The sequence below is a fragment of the Triturus cristatus genome, chromosome 3_2 (genome assembly GCF_964204655.1).
Source record: "Triturus cristatus chromosome 3_2, aTriCri1.1, whole genome shotgun sequence".
Lineage (NCBI taxonomy): Eukaryota > Metazoa > Chordata > Amphibia > Caudata > Salamandridae > Triturus > Triturus cristatus.
Window position 1 is genome coordinate 1,096,715,341 of NC_140584.1, and position 17,302 is coordinate 1,096,732,642.

The 17,302-nt window shown below is 49.8% G+C and overlaps 1 protein-coding gene across 2 annotated transcripts in view; it reads left to right on the plus strand.

Annotated features, from left to right (window-relative positions):
* The window catches only part of LOC146859197 (dehydrogenase/reductase SDR family member 4-like), an 89,944-nt gene that overhangs the window by 24,053 nt on the left and 48,589 nt on the right, over positions 1 to 17,302 (plus strand). The gene's annotated exons all lie outside the window — the stretch shown is intronic.

Sequence of the window (17,302 nt, forward strand, 5' to 3'; positions counted from 1 at the left end):
CTATGTGTCACCAGTCCACCGGTGTCATACTTGTATAGTGCATTAGTGCTTGTCCCCCCTCCCACAACATAATATAGCATCTCGCATGTACGGCATCTCTAAATGAATCACTGTCACTGTCTTGTACTGGCACTCATCGTTATCAGGTGGTCCCTCCCGCCCGTCCCCGCCATCTACCCCTCTATGTGTGTCCTCCTATGTGTCCCACCTCTAGGCCATGGTATTGCCTCCATTTGCTCCATATCTTTCGGAATTTTTTTGGACAACCTCTCGCTTTGTATGTCACTCGTTCTGCTGCCATATAGAGGTCCAGACCTCTCCTCCATTCCTCTATCTCAGGCCGCTCCGCCACCCCCCAATATTTCGCAATGTCCCTTTTCGCTACCACCAGCGCCAACACCAGGAAAATGATATGTGGGCGCGGCAGGTCTACTTCGGTCACCATTCCCAGTAACGCCAGTTTCGGGTCTAGTGTTAGCTCCATTCCCAACACCTCCCCCAATTCTGTGAAGATGTGAGACCAATACGTTTGAATTTTCTCACAGGACCATATAGTGTGGTAGAAATCTCCCTGTTCCGTATTGCATCGAAGACACGTGGCGTCTGCTATCCTACCCATCTTGTGGAGACGCCTCCGGTCGAAGTATGTCCTGTGTAATATATTTAATTGGATCAGCCTCAGCCGTGATTTAATGGCGACTTCTCGGGGGTGCATCAATATCAGCTCCCAGTCTAGGTCCTCTAGCTGCCCTACTTCCGCCTCCCATGTACATCTGAGTTTCGCCAGATTTCCCAACATGTTGTTTGTGAGGGTTTTATATGTAAGCGAGACTGCCTGGTGTACCATCTGCTCCTGTAGGAGTCTCCCTTCCAAAGGTGAGTATTCCGGTATGCCCTGTAGTGATATCTGCTGTGCATTCCAGGCATGTACTAGCTGCAGGTGCTTGTATCGTTGTGTGTGGTGTAATCCGAACTCTGCCTGCAGCATCGCGAACGTCTTCAGCTCACCTTTACTAATCACGTCCCCAATGGTGGAGATCCCTATGTCATCCCACCTTTGGAAGCCTTTCAGTTTATGTAGTTCCTTCAACCATTTGCAATGCCACAGTGGAGTCTGACGTGTTGGCTTCCCCTCCCATCCCGTGGATCTAGTAGCTCGGGACCATGCTCTAATCGTAATCAAAGTCGCTGGCAAGAGCGTTCTCTCCGCCTTTCCCCCATACAGATAGTGAAGTATATTGTGTGTGGATAATTTATACCTCTCTAAAGCATAGGTTGGGTGGTCCGCTGGTGCGTGCAGCCAGTCATTAATGGGGGTCAGGTGTTCCGCCCAAAAGTATGCCTCCAGGTTCGGTAATGAAATCCCTCCACTATATTGATGTCGCTGGAGTGTCTGGAGCGCAATGTGTGGTTGTTTGCCCAGCCATATGAATGACCGCAGGTCAGCGTGTATTCTAGTGATAGTATTAGTCGGGAGCGGATAGTACTCATTTTGAAGTGCGTAGAGAAATTTGGGTAGGGTAATCATCTTATACATCGCCGCCCTCCCCAGTAGGGTGAGCGGCAACTGTCTCCATCTTGTCATATCCTCCACTGCCTCCTTCAGTATTCGTTCCACATTTCTCTGGAACGAGAGCCTTTTGTCCAAGGTGACATATACCCCAAGGTACTGGAACCCCTCAGCGGTGGTGAGTAGACGTTCCGGTAGCGTTACTCCCTGTACTGCTCCTCGTGGCGTATACAAGACTGATTTATGCCAGTTGATGGTGTGGCCTGCCATTCCCCCAAAGTCTTCCAACTCTCTGAACAACTGCCCTACGGATATCTCGGGGTTCGTGATATACAACAGTACATCGTCTGCATATAACGAAACCTTTTCCTGAGTATCCCCCGACTCGGTACACCTGAAGCCATGGATCTCTGGGTTCTGCCGAATTTTGGCCGCCAGTATTTCTATGGTGAGAGTGAAAAGGAGAGGTGACAGCGGGCATCCTTGTCTGGTGCCCCGCTCCACCCGGAATTCGCGCGATAGGCACCCATTCACTCGTACCCTCGCCTTCGGCGCCGCGTATAGCAGCCCTATCCATTTCTGAAAATGGGGGCCAAAGCCAAACCGACGCAACACTGCCATGAGAAAGGGCCAATGTACCGCATCGAACGCTTTTTCCGCGTCCAAGGACAGGAACCAGTGCGGCTCCGTTCTACCTTGTATTTCTTGGAGCCAGTTGTGGGTCCGTCGGAGGTTGAGTTTTGTCGCCCTATCCGGCAAAAATCCAAATTGGTCTGTGTGTATAAGGTCTGGGACCACCGTCCGTAGGCGCGCCGCTAGAATTGTTGCCAGTACTTTGACTTCCATATTTAGGAGGGAGATGGGGCGGTACGAGGCACAATCCTCCCTCGGCTTTCCCTGTTTGTATATCGGCACTATAGTTGCCAATGCTAGATCTCGTGAGAGTCTCCCTAGTCCGTATGCTTCTACATATAGCGCCAACAGGTGGGGCGTCAATAGGTCAGCCGTCTTTTTAAAGAATTCCGCCGGGAACCCGTTTGGCCCCGGTGTCTTCCCCGTTTTTAATTTATTGATGGCTGCGGAGATCTCCTCCAGTGTGATTCTCGCCTCCAAAGGGGCGCTGAGTTCCTCATCCAATACTGGGATATCCAGATTTTCCATATAAAGTAAGGCCTCTTCCACTGACCCGAGGTCCCGGCCCCTATAGAAGTTCTCATAGTGCCGCGCGAAGGCTTCTGCTATGCCCCCGTCGGTAGTTTCCAGGCCTCCCCCATCTTCCCTGATTCGCTCCACCCACCTCGCGGCTTGTTCTTTCCTGCTAAGCCAAGCCAGGAGCTTGCCTGACTTGTCGCCTACATCATACAGGCGGTGTAACGTGGCTAGGGCTTGCGTCTTTGCCTCATTGGAGACCAGCTCCCTATACTCCTTCTGTTTGTCTTGCAGTTGCCGCAGTATACCTTCACCTCGGTTTACATAGTAGTGTCTTTCTAGGGTCAGGATTTCGCGTTCTAACGCTGCTGCCTCCCTGTGCTGTTTGCTGCGCTCATCCCGTAGTCTCCCTCTGAGTCTATCTCGCACTACAGGCTTCATGGCTTCCCAGAAGACAATGTTAGATTCCACTGAGCCCTTGTTCTCCGCTACATACACTTTTATGTCTGCCCTCAGACCCCGTACTATTTCAGGGGATTGAATATCCCAGGCTGCCAATCGCCATTCCGTCTCACGCCTTTCGGTGTTCTTCCCTAAGAGCGCATAGAGGGGGAGTGGTCTGAAATTCCCCTTGCCTTGTACGAGATCTCATCTCCTTCCGACAGATACTGTCTTGCCACAAAAATATAGTCCAGCCTGGAGAAGGTTTTGTGGGCCCCTGAGTAAAAGGAGAACGTCTCTTGCGTCGGGTGTCGCCACCGCCATGCGTCAGTGAGTCCCATGTCCGCCACGTATTTCGCAAGAGCTGTTTGTGTCCCCCCTCGGTGTGTTGCCCCCGAGCGGTCTAATTCTTCCGACATGACATCATTGAAGTCCCCCCCCACTATTTGCATCGTATCCGCCGTTTCCAGTAAGATGGACGCTACCTCCCTGAGTGTGCGTGTTTGGAGTTTCGGAGGGGCATATACTGAGATGATTGTCATGCGTTGTCTGTTCCACACTCCCTGTACTCCCACATATGTACCCTGTGTATCGCTCCACGTACGCGCTACGGTGAAAAGTGTGTGTTTTGTTAACTAGTATTGCGGCTCCCCTGGCGCCTGACGTGTAGCCCGCATGATTCAAGACTTTGTATCTCCCCCTCGCTATGAATGTACATTTTCCCGCCCTAAGGTGAGTTTCTTGCAGGAGGGTGAGGTCCGGGGAGGTCCTCTTTATGTATGAATTCACTAATCCCCTCTTTATTTTGGAGCCCAGACCATTAACATTCCAAGTCATAATGGATATCCCCTTGCGTAGACCGTCTGTGTTTGTTAGTGTACCTGCCATACTGTGTAGGTCTTCTGGAGGTCACTAGGCGACCATAGCGGCTGTGTGTGACAGTGTGGACTCCCATTCCTCAGATTGTGCCTCTTTGTGCTATCCCTTGTCCAACTCCCTCCCCTGCTTCCCCAACTTGTTGAAATTCCCCTGTGCCCTCTCCCGCCCCCCACCCCACCTCTCTCCCCTTCCAGACTCGTCCCCATCACGGTCCAAGCTGTTAGTAGAAGTCGGTCTGTCACCCCCCCCACTCCCTCCCTCTACAGAACTGTTGTTGCTAACAAGTAAACCGTACCTGAAAACACAAAAAGATTTAATGGAAGGAAACAATAAAGGAGAGAGAAACAACAACTAAAAGGGTGCTGGCCACTTGCGTGTCATGGCCGTGTCCCGGCCGACAATCTAACCATCCACGTCTTCCAGGGTCACGAATGTGAGTCTTGCGTTGTCGGTACTGTGCTGCAGTGTTTGTCGGATACGTCCTGTTCCAACTGCCGGATCTCTGATTCCAGTGGGTGTAAGGAGCGCTGGTCAGTGTCCGACACCTCACCCTCCCCATCCGAGTCCCTGAGGTGTTCTCCTTCTCCTTCCGAGCCTGTCGGGTCCCGTGACCCTTCCTGTGGTCTGTGTGCCGTCCTCGACGTCCCGGGTGATTCCGATCTCCCCCTCCTGGATCCTGCCGATGTGCGTGAATGGTGCCTGTGTATCTCGAGTAAAGTCTCCTGGATCTCCTCCTCTGCTGTTTTGGCGTGTCCCACCGCGCCTTATCCTGTGCCGCCCTCACCAGCTCCTCTCTCCCTGCCGTTTCCCGACTATTTAAGATCGGTCTCTCCTCCAGCCAGTGCCATGCATCCTCCGGATGGCTGAAGAAGTGCGCCTTATCCATGTAGATGACTTTGAGTTTTGCTGGGAAGAGCAGCATATACGTAATGTTCAGTGATCGCAATTTGACTTTCACCGAGTCAAAGGAGCGCCGCTGCTTCTGGACCTCCTGACTATAGTCCGGAAAAATCATTATGTTGGTGTTCTCAACTCGGATTACGCCCATTTTCCTCGCTTCCCGCAATATTAAGTCTCTGTCAGCGAAGTTGAGGAATCGTGCGATCACTGGCCGGGGTCTCGCGCCCTCCGGAGGTTTCGCCAGGAGCGCCCTGTGCGCTCTTTCGATCACGAAGCAAGAAGAAAAACGGGCTCCAGGGAAGGTGTCCGTGAGCCACTTGTGCAGGAAGGCTGCCATATTGTTCCCCTCGATTCTCTCTCTAAATCCTACGAATCGGAGGTTGTTCCGTCTCGCCCTATTTTCGGCGTCATCCACCTTCCAGGGCAGCTGTCTGTGCGACGCCTGGAGCTCCGCCATTTCTCTTCGAAGGGTAGTTATCGAGTCCTCAGCCTCTCCAATGCGTGTTTCAGTCTCGGACACCCTGGCGGAGAGGTTCTTGAAATCTTGGCGCAGGAGTGTGACCTCAGCGCCCACTTCCCCAATTTTGCCCTCCAACTCGGATCGGGATTCCTGTATATCCGATCTCGACGCCTGGATTGCCGCCAGTAACCTGTCCGTGTCAGTGGCCCCCTCTGCCGCCGTACCCGTGTTGTCTTTGGATGACCTTGGCACTGCGAAGAGATCCAGAGTGCCTTGTTTGGGGGGCTTGGGTGGGGGGTCTCTCTTCCCCATCCTGACTGATTCCGTGGTGAGCCCAGCTGTGAGTGACCTGGGCCGAGTGGTTGTAGCGGCCTCCTCGTTGTGTGTCCCACCGGGATCCAGAGTGTCTCGGCACTGCCCGTCGTGCGTCAAATCTCCAGTACCAACCCTGTACGAGGCAGCCCCCCCGTTATCACCTCACTCTGATCGGCCAAGGTGGTGTACTGGGTTGGTGCTCCACTTCCTCCCCGCCTATCTGATAGCGGGTATTCCGGTCGCGTGTCCCCAGGTGCCCCTCCGCTCTGCCTGTCCCACTACTCCTCAGTGCTGCACAGTGCGGTGTGCGGCGTCGCCCCTCCGAGTTAGCTGTGGTGGACCCACCCTATGCCGAGGCACGTCCAGCAAGATTCCAACCGGTCCCCTGTCTACCCCGCCGCTGGTTGTAGTCTCCTTCCTCCCTCATGGCCCTTCGACAGTGCAGTGTAGCTGTTACCTTCTCCCCTGCTCTCCAACCTTGCGCTGCCCTACTCCTGCTCCTTTACAAGGCCAGCCCTCTCATCGCCACTGGTCTCAGCAATAGTGCTTCCGTGGGGCGGTCGGGGGGCGCCTCTCCCAGGTCCGCGTGGCTGTCAGTGCGTGGCGGTCGCCAGTGTTGCCTGCACGCTCACCTCCGTGGGTCGGCAGTGAGGGCGTGAGGAGTGGGGGGGGGGAAGGGTTATCCGCCACAGGAACCCCTCGTTTCAAGTCAGATGCCCCCACTACCGGCTGCTGTGTGTTTGGGTGCGCAGGGCCGCCTTCTCCCGCTCCGCTCACTCACCGAGTGCGTCCGCGGTCGCGGCCGCCATCTTGGTAAAGGTGGGCTCTCGGCGTCCGCTGCTCCCCCGCTCTAGCCGTAACCAGCGTACCACCTCCGTGACTTCGTTGTAACCGGTATGGGCAGGGAGGTCCCGTCTCCCGCCGTGGAGACCGCAGGGCTTTTCTCTGGCCGTCAGTCCGGTGGAGTGGCCGCCATGTTGAGTAGGTGTGCCTCACGTCTCAGCGACACCCGCCGCACCCGGTCCACTCAGCGCGCGGCCCGGTGTCCCTCTCTGGCCCAGTCGAGGAAGCCGAACAGCACGCCACCCTGGGTTCCGGCCCCTCCGCCGTCCGCTCTCGTGCCGCTTTCCGTCACCTGAGCGCCTTCGCTACGTACCGACTCTTCGCCCGGCGGGCGGACCTGTAGGCACCCGGGCCTGTACAGCACTCCGGGCGCGGCTGGCGTCAGTGTCCGATGGCGCCTCGTCGCTTACAGGTAGCCTCCTGTTCCTGACGGGATGCGGCACTCTGCCCCGGGCCGTTCACCGCGCCGCCATCTTGTCCGGCCGTTACCCCTTCACCACGGGCGCCACGTCAAGGTCGGCCAAACTCCCTCTGGAGGCTTCGGTTTCGGGCTTTGTCTCGCTCGTCCCTCTCCAGGCATCCACCGACAGCCAGTGTGTGGTTTTAGACCGGTGGAGACATGTAATTTGTCGGATATATAGACGTCGGCCGGGAGCTCCCGGGAGACACGTCTAGCCCTGCATGCTGCTGGCCACGCCCCCTGCAGGCAGGCAACTCTTGACCTTCGAGGATAGTGATCGCTGAGCAGACTGCTGGCAGGCGACTCTTGGCCTTCGAGGGTGGTGATCGCTGAGCTGACTGCTGGCAGGCAACTCTTGGCCTTCGAGGATAGTGATCGCTGAGCTGACTGCAGGCAGGCAACTCTTGGCCTTCGAGGATAGTGATCGCTGAGCTGACTGCAGGCAGGCAACTCTTGGCCTTCGAGGATAGTGATCGCTGAGCTGACTGCAGGCAGGCGACTCTTGGCCTTCGAGGATAGTGATCGCTGAGCTGACTGCTGGCAGGCGACTCTTGGCCTTCGATGATACTGATTGCTGAGCTGACTGCAGGCATTCGACTCTTGGCCTTTGAGGGTGGTGATCGTTTCGCTGCCTCTTGAGCTAACTGCTGTGAGGGCAGCTGGTCTGGCATTGTCGTGTTGCTGTCAGTCTCTTTATTTTGGAATAAGTGAGTTTTCCGCAGGAGGACTTCTAGTTGTGGCAGGAAAGTGCAGATGGGCTGGTGCTAGTAGAGTGTGGGCCTCGCTCCCACCACCGCCAGACCAGACTATAGATCCAATCCCGACAAACACCTGCACAGAGGGTGAACCGCGACACCAGGGATCTATGGTACACTCGCTGGTAGGGCGAGGGGCACAGGCATGAGTGAGAGCAGCTAGAAAGTTGGGATCCGGAGGGTACTGTGAGGATTGCAACATCTCGCCACCAACTCTGTTCCAAACCAATTCTGCCCAGAGGGCTGGGGGCCGTTAGGAGAGAGGGTACCAGTGTGAAGCTCCTGTAGGCAGCACCGCAGCTGGCCTGCACGACCATCACACAGAGCACTCTGCGAGGGTCGTGCAGTGCCACCTTGACTGGGCAGGTGGGGCAACAGGAGAAACAAGCATTTACAATGTAATAGGTCTCGCAATTGCGAGTTTTTGAGCTATTGGTATTGTAAATGGCAATGCCTTTTATAATATTAAAAGGCATTGTCATTTACAATCTCAATGCTTCAAAGTTTTGCAAAAGCAATACCTATTGTATTGCAGAGTGCGGTGTCCCTGAAGCGGGCGCCGTACTCATTATAAAAGTTAGCAAACAAAAATGACACATAGCGCAATGTCCCTAAAGTGGGTGCTGTGCTCAGCATGCAAGTAAGAGCGGCATAGCGCTCTATAAGAAAAGCGGTCGGCAATGTCCCCATCAGTGTCAATAAACAAAATAGTGCTCACCCACTCCTAATGCAGACCGTGTAACAAGCCAAGTAAAAGGTCCAGTCGTTATGGGCGGTAACAAATGCATACAAGGAGGGACTAACAAGCCTTTTACGAATCAGAAGTCAGCATTTATGAAGGACAATGACACAAGCCAATGACAAATATGGGCGGAGAGTGGATGTGCCTTCCTGTGCATACTCGAATACAGCATGCCTCACAGAGCGAGTGGTGTATGCGCGCTGCCCCTAGGTTCGACCCAATAAATAAAGTGTTGCTGCTTGGGCCAGTCACAGCGGGCGCACTCCAGAAAACAACAGAAGGCGCTGGATCCACGGAAGTCTTGGTCCAGATCCTTCCTATCGCTGTATAATGTTTTCTGACACTGCATGATTATGTGGTCAAGACAGACTGAGCCTGGTGGGAATTTCTTTATTAAATAAATGCGGTGATTAAAATTACAGCTTTGATACAGCCCGTAGCTCACCGCTCCGAATCTGACAGTGGGAACTCATAATTGCTGGCCTGGGCTGCCAGTAGAGCAGCTGCTGGCAGTAAGTTGATGCTTTTGTTATTGTATGCAGCATCTCGTAGGTCCTTGGAGAGCTATAATATGCGTGACTAATGCATTTTAGTGCGGTGATGCAGACACCAGCACTAAATGCGTTAGTCTACTTGGCAGTTTTAAAGGTGGGAGAAAGATGGGCAGGTGAGGACGAGGTAGGTTTTGAGACCCTTTCAGTAGTGCAAGAGGGGTGGAGCAAGTATGGGGTGCAGGTGAGAGGGGCGGTAAGTGCACAGAGCATTGAAAGAAAAGTTTGTTTTGATATATGTTTTTTGTGTGACTTTGAGTTTTAAACCACCTGCAGATGCCTTTACTTGTGTGGGTTAGTGTCAGGGTAACCCAGAGTGTAAGACCCTGTAGCTCACACAGCAGGTTTTAATGTGGATCTGCTCAGAGGGGCTGCCAGTGCAGTATTTGAAAATGAGCAAGAAATGTCAGCACCCTTTTCTCAGCTTTGCTATAGAAGGGCCGAGGGAAAGCAATGTGAAAAGCTAAAGGTTTTGGCACAGGAAGAGAGACGAGTAGGAGCCTTCCAAATTCAGGTTGGTGAGCTGATTTTCACATTGTGGAAATGAGCCTTTCTAGGGGCCCACCGGTGCAGGGGTTCTTCCTTATCTGTCCACTGGTTCTTAAACCAACAAAGACGAGATTGGCACGGAAGTTGGAATATCAAATAACCTGGTTTATTAATTTCTCATGAGTGGGACTACATCAATACAATACCCTCAGGCTACTGTAGGAGGTAGTCCATAGAATTCAGGAACCAAGGGTCTTTTATACCCTATTTACCGCTGAGCAAGCATGGAGACTCAACAAGGAGGTACAGGCATATACAGGAATAGTTATTGACTAACATGGGCATACAGAAATTGCTTGGTCAACAAAGTGTGAGGGGAGATGTACTGCTTACTTCAGTTGGAATAGCCTGTCAGTTACAGTCTAAGACAGGTGCATTCTAGCAGCTACAGGCCTTTCTGAGCATGCACAGTGCTCTGACTTAGTACTGAAGGAGTTAATTATATTTGATGATTCAAGCAGAATAGAAAAGCAGGCAACAAGGAAGACGCAAGAAGCACATGGCTACCACATAACTAACGAAAATGGATGCCACAAACAAAATGGCTTCTGCTTATGCTAACGGTACTTTCTGCGATTTCCACAGCATCATCGATGAGAACAAACATCTGTTATTGCTTTAAGGTTGCAGAATACTGTAGACATCCTGGCTTGAAGGATGTGTTGACAGGGTACGAGTTTGAGGATATAGTTGCCTTACTGCCCATAAGGGTATTGTTGTAATGAAATGGTCAAGTAGCCGAGGTGTAGCTTATAGAATATAGTTTATTGGTCTTTGTTGCAGGTAAATATATTTATAGGTTCTTAGCTTAGATCCTAGGATAGCCCACCAGGAGCAGCCTCCCTGCTACTCAGCCCATACTCCAACTGACACTCTCCACCTCACTGGCACACAAGCATTATCGCATCACTCCAACATTCCACACCGCACATTCATACTGGCTGAGCTGCAAGAACCAGATCCAAAGGGAAGATGCTTAATATAATGCACCAGATATAACACATCTTCCCCTTTTACAGAACACATAAAAATATTGCAAATACAAGATGGAAACATTACATTTACATAAAAGAAACCAAAATATTGCAAATACAAAATGGAAAAAACACATACTAAAATACACCAGATGTTACACAAGTCTTTCTCTTTTACAGAAAACTTATAAATAATGCGAATGCAAGGTGCAAATAGTGCAATTAAATTAAGATAAAATCTTGACAAAGGACTGAAGATGGAATAAAACAGTCCTAAATCACTGTCTAAAATAGAAAGGAACAGTATATAGATAAATATACATATATCCACACCACAACTAAACACGCAGATTCATTGAGCAAAACTTGCCGCTCATGTTACCACCACAAACCACTCGAAAAACTAAAGAGGGTCCCTGAGGTACTTAATACAGGCAGAGGAGGGCAGGGAAGAAAACAATAACGAAAAACCTCTCCCTAACCATTAATTAATACATAGGTAATACATCCTAAAAAAGAGACAGCAACATTGTCCCACAAAACAACTGTTTATAACATTTTTTATTGTATCAAAAAGTCTCGTTTTTCAAAAAATGTATATGTAAATTCATTTATATAAAAAAACTGTACTGTGCAGAATTCAAATAGAGCAACCCCAAAACAAAGTAATACAAAAAATATACAACAACAATATGACACCACAAACCACACGGACATCAATCATACCATACATAACCCAAATGAGAAAAACATAGATTGTACACGACACACTGTATTACAAAAAAACAGTTATAATACACCAAATACAAGAAGGATTTCAAGACAAGGAACATAGCCGACGCGCGTTTCGGAGTGGAACCTTTGCCAGCAGTTCCTTCTGCAGGGCACAGCAGATACAATTCACTTTGTGGTCAGATTTCATGTGTAGATCATGAACAATTTATATAGCATGGTGAGAGGGGCTCTGTATCACATTACATTCATGTGTTGTGAGAAGTTGGCCTGGCATATGCTGGTCACTAGTTATAGTGGCCACCTTGCACCAGTCCAATTCGACTCTTATGGTAGATAGGTTTAAGACAACCTTTTAAAGAAAGCTATCCTAGTGGTAGCTGTGGATAGCAGCCTTCAGGCTAGGTCTCTGAGGAATGTAAAGCAGCTTGTTTTACCTTATAATCTCTTGAATTACCAAATGAAAAGGACACCACACAGGTATATATATCAAATATATATGTATTTATTTCTAGATACACTCTACTAATCTCTTTATGAGATTAGAACCCAGATACACATTCAAATGTCAACAGTTCTCAATAAATTAAGCACAAATATGGCTGGAGCCCTAGGGGCGTACCAGACCATATACTAAAAAAATGGGTTAACAAAGTCGACTTGCAAAATGACAAAGCCTAGGGCCTTGGGAATCGCTGGGGCTTCACTACTGCAGTGTTAGCAGGTAAGTAACAAGCTCACGGGCGACGCGTGCAGTGTCTAAACACAGCCGCGGGTTTCCTATAGGTTACAATGGAGCAAGTCGCGGTTTGTATTTTAAAGTTTTAGGGCACTTCGAAGAAGTCAACAAGCAAGCCACTTACAGGGTAAGTATTTCGAGGGCCAACACACACTTGGGCACCGGAGTGCACGAGTTACCTCACCCAGGGAAGCCGGGTGCATAGGTGTCTTTTGGTGTCGGGTCGCGATGCTGTTTTCAATGGAGTCCAATAAAGACTTGCTGCTTGAGACGACTGAAGAGGTGTCCGCTGGAATCCGAAGGTGGATTGAAGATGAAGAGGACCCGAAAATTGAGGGGACAGTGTTCAAAGTCACTTGCTAGTGACCGGTAGCCAGCAGGATGGATGACCACTGATGTCGCGTCATTTCAGGTCGTCGATGGTAATTTGTCTCTTCGTTCACGAGGTCCAGGAGGGATCGACGATGACCAGCAGCTGGATTCGGAGTGTCCCATGACGTCTGCAGCTGATGACGGTGTCGGCAACCGGATTGGAGCCAACAAGCCTTGGCAACTGCAAGTCTCGTGTGAACTGAAGATAGTCGGTGATGCAGACCAGCAAGGTCTGATGGACTTACCCAGCGAGGGTAAGTGAGGGCAGGCCCGGAGCAACCAGGAGAGCCCTTGAAGTCGATGAGAAAGGCTTTGGGTGAGTCACTAGCCAACGGGCAAGTAACCGCGAAGACGCCTTTGCAGGAAAAGTTTCTCAGGAGCCCACGGTCACTCGGGACGGGGTAGGCTGCTGATTTTCGGAACCAGACCTGCTAGGGACTTGGAAAACAGATGGTCCAAAGCACAAGTTCGTAGAACGTTGTTTAGGGTTTGCACTCGAAATCAGTGCACGGTTCCCTGGTATTGCTGTTCCTCGTCACTCGTGGGGTCCAGATGCCACAGCTTCACTGGGGACTCAAAATGGCCGTCAAGAGGTCAGGAAATCCGCTTCAGGGGACACAGGGACTTCGGACTCCGGCGGGAGCGGTGAAGTTTGCAACCGATTAAAGTTACTAGTGCCTGCCAAGCAGGGGAGTCACTCCTTGACTCCAAGGGAGATTCTTCAGTCTTCTAGAGATAGTGGAACGTCGAAGGGCCAGGATTCTTCTTTGTAGAGCGTCGTCCGGGGTAATCTGGATTGCATTGGAAATGCTTGCTATCTTCTAGTGAGGATAGGGGAGGGACTAGCTCTATGACCACTCCTCTAGGAGGGTCAGGGTAGTGGGTGGTTACACCCACTTCCCTTTGTCCAGTTTCGCGCCAGAGCAGGAGCAGATAGCCCCTGAACCGGTTTGAGCTGGCATATGCACAGAGGAGCCTACTGCTCCCCCAGTGCAGGACTTCAAAGCACTCTAAGAGTGCACCCACCCAGCTCCAATACACTAAATCCTGTCTGGGAGGTGGTGACACCTCCCTGTGACAGGATACCTTTTGTTGGGCTCCCTCCACTGCGAGTTTCGGTCAGCAGCAGGAGGGCAGCCCAGTGTCTGTGCTGGTGACATCCATTTTGTGATGCCAGGGCTCTAGAAGATTTCTACCGTTTAGTACAGTGGGTACATGTCATCCCCTCTAGTAGGGTGGGATCATACTCCCACACCAGTTACTGGTGTGGGGGTATGATTCCAAGTTGTTTGACACCAAACACGACATGTTTTGATGCAGTCATTCCAAAGTTAGCATTTACAGCGAGGTTATAATGCACTTAAGAGTATATGGTTTAACCGTATCCACAAACAGCAGCAGAGAATAGACTCTGCCAGCTGCAGAGGGGTCCTGCTCATGCAGAAGCACCCCCTCACATAGTAAACCAAGCACCCTGCCCTCAGGATTGTTACGGCCTGCAAGAGGGGTGGCTGATAGGTTTATATGTGTGTGTATGGTGAGATATAGGAACCTATACCTCAGTGAGGAGTGCTAACACTACCTCACACAGGCTGCAGTAGCAGGCCTGTGGTGTCAGATTGAGAATGCTTCCCAGGGGTGGCATAATACATGCTACAGCCCCTGGTAGGCCTGTGAAGTACCAATGCCCTAGGTACCTAAGGTACCATATACTGGGGGCTCATAAGGTACCACAGTATCCAATCACTAGTGCATCTAATATGCACACCAAGTTGTTTAGAGAGAGCAGTGAGACTGGGGCCCTGATCAGCAGGGATCCAGCCAGACTATAGCCAGAAACCAGTGTATACATCAGAAAAAAAGTGGGGGCAACATAAGTGCAGATCCTACTCGCCTACATGTGTATATACAAAATTACGTGAATACAGCCATGAGGATGCTCAACCGCCTATGGAGTCAAAGTATCGAGCCAGCATCAGTCCAAGAGGGAAATCTGTCGGTATGGACACAGCGGTCCCAGGGTTTTAACACTATATGATAGCGGGGGAGCAACCGAAGAGATGGCTTCTGGATAAAATATGGGTAGTTCTTAATATTCCACAGACGTACTTACTGGTGGTTCTAAAACCATAGGGATGTACAGGGGATGATGTGGAATATAAATCACAGGAAACCTTGGCTACCGATACTAAGGAAGTCCTGAACAAATCATGGCCAGAAGCTATAGAATTGTCTTGGCCGCAGAATAGGGGGGTCTCTGCCTCCATCGGGGTCAGCTGGCCAGACTAGTATGACATGAGGGATAACACAGAAAACCAACAATTAAGAGGCATGACACACCAATCCACATTGACACATTGAACACCAACAAAGCACTGTCAAATACAATTACACAACACAGAATTCTCCTACTTGCACACCCAAATGAAAAACACTAAACTTCACACAGAAGCAATGTGTGACTTACACCCCACACATTCATCCCTCATGCAAGGGTATCTAGTGTAAAAGCATCAATGGATGGCTGAGCAGCAAGGACCAGAGCACCAGGGAAGATGCATAATACAATGCACCAGATATAACAGGTATAATTGAGTGTCATTGGCAAGTTGATGAGGAACAATCTGAAGTCGACTTAGCAGTACTTCTCGTGACTGTATGTAAATGTTAAATGGCATTGGGCGCATATTGATCCTCGATGGATGCCTCATGTGACATGGACAAGAAGGGATTTCGAAGAGACAACATGAACAAATTGTGTTCCTCAAATGTAAGATGAAAATGATTTTAGAACAGTGGCTTATACCCTGGTGTGAGTGGTTTGCCTCGAGTCTTTGGCAAGTGATCACCGCTGTTGATCGGCACTTGCAGTTGAAGAAGCACTAGGAGGCAAGGGTCACCCGTGGCTAAGTCCTTAACACACAGTCTTACACCTGAATAATGGCTATATCTCTGGTACAGCGATGGCATCGCTCTGACGGTAACACTGAAACATTAGTGCTTCTCAATCCTAACCTGTTGCATTCCTATTCCAGATCCGCACCAAGCTTGGACCATGTACCTCCGTTTTGCACTGCACCTCCTCGTGCCATTGCACTACCAGAACCCTCAGTACAGCTGTGCCACTGCAGCTAAACCTGTGCTTCTAGCAAACCTCCTGTTTCAGTACAGGAGCCTGCACCCAACTCTGCCAAAATACCTCATCCCTGGCCAACAGCACTACCTGCTAATTCAGTTGTTATGAACCCCAATGTACCCCAATATTGTGACAAACCCTATTACCTATATCTGCCCTATCATTGTTCTACATAACAGGTTTTGGTGCTGACCTTTTACCTAGTTAGGTGCTACATGACTGTCCTGTGGTTTTCTCTGAAAACTAGCCTCATATATTATGCATGCACTTCTATGTAGAACCCCTGAGTGTCCCTTTCGGTTATATAAGCACTAAATCTTCACTGGGCAAGCTAGAGGAGAAAGGCTTCCATGCTGACACGCTGACGCGAGATGCTGAGGTCCCTGAATGCAGTGGTCTGACATCCCTTGCGGGGTGTCCATCTCAAGACCAAGAGAGAGTCCTTCGCTCTCCCACATCAGGTAATGGGGTTGGCTCTATCCTAAGGGGATTCTTGGCTATACACCTACATACATGCTAGGTACATTTAGGTACATCTAGTCAGGGGTTGCATCGTAGGAGTGCGCATTATTACTGTTATGTATGCATATTCCTTAATGTATTAACTGTTTTAGCACTGTGGTAGAATTCTACCTTTTCGTTACTCTCTTGGTGCTCATAACCATATATATATATACTATAGTAGATAGTTATAGTTAGGACCGAGTTTCCATAGGAAATCTGAAAATTCTATTTTGAATAACTTTGGCGCCGGTTGACGAATCCCCGCGAAATTTTCAAAACTAATGGGGCGCTCCGTTCAGCTCCTACCCTGAAAGTCTCGGGGTGATTCGTCAAGCGGGGCCCGAGAAAAAAGGGGGGTCCCAAAACGCGTTTTCCCCATGCATTTTTCCATAGGACCTTTAGTCGAAGGTACAGCCCGAACGGCTGAACAGAATTACTTGAAATTTGGCAGAGAGGTAGTCCTCAGGTCAGGAAAGTGCCTTTTGCAGGTCTGGTGTCAATCTGTTCAGTAGTTCCTGAGAAAATAGCATTTAAAAGCATATAAATATCTATAAGCGCGCACCGTGCGCGCACCGTGCGAGCACCCTAACGTGCGCGAGCGTAATTCTGATTGGTGGTTACATGTTAGTCAACGTTCGAATCGGTCGAAATCAGGAAGTGTCGGCCGCCATTTTGTTTGTTTTCAGTGCGAGAGTGAAAAAGGAAGGTGGCGAACGTGAAAAGGGGGCAGGGTAGAGAGTTCCTGACCCCCTAGCCTTTGTCAGGGGGTCCCTGAAGGACCCCGAAGGCAGAAAAAAAAATTGTAATTTTTTTTACAAAAAATTGCGGGGGTGCGCGCACGGTGAAAAACCAAAAAACTAATAATAATGTTTTAATACATAGTTTATTGTAAAATAAAGATATAAAAAAAATAATAATACATAAATAAATTAGCATTTAAAAAACCGTACAAATTTACTGAAAAAACCATAGGTTTCACACACGTTATAGTTAGGAATTAGCATTTAAAAAACCTTGCAAATTTACTTAAAAAACCATAGGTTTCACACATGTTATAGTTAGGTGGATATTTCACTCGTAAAAAACCAATGAAATTCCCCCGTTATAGTTAGTTCAGATAACTATAACTCGCGCGACCGCCACTCTATCACAAGGATGATGTCATCAGTGATGTCATGAGTGATGCCACTGACCATGTCATGAGTGATGTAATATGTGACGTCTTGAGCAGTGGATTGCGGGCTCATAATGGCACTGTGAGCTAGCTGGTCTACAGACCAACATATCTTTC